This window comes from Parus major, chromosome 10 (assembly GCF_001522545.3).
Source record: "Parus major isolate Abel chromosome 10, Parus_major1.1, whole genome shotgun sequence".
Taxonomy (NCBI): Eukaryota; Metazoa; Chordata; class Aves; order Passeriformes; family Paridae; genus Parus; species Parus major.
The window spans coordinates 2,145,485-2,147,989 of NC_031779.1; the positions used below are offsets into that span (position 1 = coordinate 2,145,485).

A 2,505-nucleotide genomic window follows, 5' to 3' on the forward strand; every position below is an offset into this window, starting at 1 on the left:
AGGGTTCACAGCTTTCTCCTGGATAGGGTCTGGTGTGCCAAGCCCTTGGTGGCTCCACTCCCTGCAGCCCTGGGAAGGGGTAAAGCAAACTCAGCCGGTGGGATAAGAATTTTCTGGATGAGCAGACAAACGCGCTCGCTAAAACGGGCTCTTGCAGGGGGGACCAGGGCCATCACTGAGTCCAGCTGTTGGGACTCATCGTCATGGCACACCCAGCCGCCCAGGGAGTGATGGAGAACTGATGGGAGTGCGGTGCATCTTGGAGGGGATGTCAAACAGCGCTCCCTGTGTGCAGGCGCTCTCCCTTTAAAGCAATCCCGGGGCCGAGAGCGGGGAGGAGGCGGGGGCGGGCGGGGGGCGCGGCGCCTCGGTTCGGCGGCGGCTGCTGCGGGAGGTGGCCGGCGCCGCGGCGGCGAGCGGAGCCCGGCATTAGCCGCCAGCCCCGGGGTATGCGGGTGAGCGGGAGAGGAACGCGGAGGAAGGCGGAGAGCGGCGGGGAGCGGGGCGAGGGAGCCCGGCCGAGCCCTCCCGAGCGGCGGAGGATGCGCCGAGCCCCGGGGAGTCGAGCCCAGCTGCAGCGCGGCGCGTCCCGCCCGGCCGCCGCCCCAGCCCGCGCAGGTAACGGCGGCGGAGGGGATCGGGGGCGCCGGAATGGGGTTCTGTCGGGGGAGAATATCCATCCCCCCGGAGGCAGGGAGGACACCCGTGGTCCCTGGAGACCTGCGGCTCTGCAGCGCATCACTCGGCAAGCAGGACTCGATCCCCTCGCAGCGGGGTTGAGATGAGGGCAGGGTCCCCCCGCGGAGTGAAGGGCTCCCCCGGCGCGAAGAGCTCCGTGGGGCAGGCAGAGATAGGGTCGCGGGACCTCCAATGCCCGGAGGGGCTGGAGGCCCAGCTCGGAGCCATCCATGGCAGATGCTCAGTGCCAACCTCAAAACCGCCCCGATCGAAGCTCGGCTTTGAGGTTGAATGCGTGCAGCAACCTCAGGCAGCTGGCTCGGGAGATAGGCAGAGCGTGGAGTGAGGTGACAGGTTCCCATCTTGCCACCTGCTCCCCGAAACCGGCCAACTTTGGGCTGATACCGTGGGGCACCTGGCCCCAGTGGTGCTGGTGTGGGCAGTGGGAGCCAGTCCTTGCTCGGACTAAAGCTAGAGAAGATGACAAGAGTGCCTGGAACATCACAGCTGGCTCCCTAGGGACTGCTGGCTCCGCGACAGATGATACCCCAGGTTTAGCAACAACAGGGGTTCGATTTGATCCAGACACTTTGTTTCCAGCTCTCTGTTCATCAGAAGATCTGCCCGGCTAGAGGAGCTACCTGCGTGCTTGTTATATCTTGCTCCTCTCCTAAATCAGGGCAAATTGCCAAGCTGGCCCCCTGCTCCCTTGCCTGTGTCTCTATTGAAAAACTGAGTCTCATCTCATGTTCCTCGACTTGTACAGGAGCAACCCACCACAACAGCGACGCAAGGGCCCCAGGGCTCTCCTTTTATCTGCTGCACTGCTAACGGAGGAGAGGTTTAATTATCCTCAAGTGTCAGTTCAAGATAGATCTGCTGGGACACAGCTCTTGGCAGGTGCAAAATAACAGGACGTTTTCATGCATGGGAGGCTGAGCGGAGAACAGTTCAGTGGTTTAATTGGAAGGGTTCATATCAGGGTACAGAAAATGGGACAGTGCAGACTCCGGCGGTGATCCTGGTGCTGCAGCTGTGGGAGGGGAAGACGGTGCCGAAGGCTAAGAACTTTCTCTGGGGCATTGTTTGAGCACAGCAGGTGCTCTGGGCTGGTAACACAGCCTCAAGTCCATGATGTGCTGCGACCTGCAAGGTGCTGATGTGTTTTCAGTCTCCCTTGGTTTCTCAGCTTTTCAGTCGGTTCCCATGAGAGTCCCTGCAGGACCACTGGGAGATGTGCTGTTTTATGGGGCATTGGAGAGCTGAGAATGAGTGAATTACTCCAGAACCAGGGCAATCTGGGGCTGTCACCTAGGCAGCTGAGGTGCAATGGCCTCAGGGTTTATGGAACAGCTTTTCCTCTGTCCTCCTGCCAAAATCCCTGAAACGGTTACAGGAGCTCTCAAGCATTTGAAGAGTTTCAGTTCTCTGAATCCATGGAGAAAAGTCCCTTCCCTCACCAAACAGCTGTGGCATGGGCGTTTGACTCCCAGGGGATGTCTCTACCTTGCCTGGGCTGCAGTGTTGGATGCACGGAGCATCTGTCTCCTCATCTCCTTTCCAATCCATGCCATGGTTGTTGGCCCCTGGAGCCAGATTTGGATCAGAAAGCAGAACCTCCTCCAGCTGTGGCATCCCACAAGGGCCATATTGCTACCACAAAATGAGACCTCTCTGTCCAGACCCTGTAATCAGCCTGGTGTATGACACCTCAGCATGAGGAAGGAGGATGTCTTATTTTATTTTATTTTATTTTATTTTATTTTATTTTATTTTATTTTATTTTATTTTATTTTATTTTATTTTATTTTATTTTATTTTATTTTA

The 2,505-nt window shown here is 57.6% G+C and overlaps 1 protein-coding gene across 1 annotated transcript in view; it reads left to right on the plus strand.

The window, feature by feature from the left end:
• Window positions 1-511: 511 nt before the first annotated feature.
• The window catches only part of LINGO1 (leucine rich repeat and Ig domain containing 1), a 153,444-nt gene continuing 151,450 nt past the window's right edge, over window positions 512-2,505 (plus strand). The window contains exon 1 of the mRNA XM_015639131.3: window positions 512-618. The gene's annotated coding sequence lies outside the window, so the exon portion shown is untranslated. The remainder of the gene's footprint in view (window positions 619-2,505) is intronic.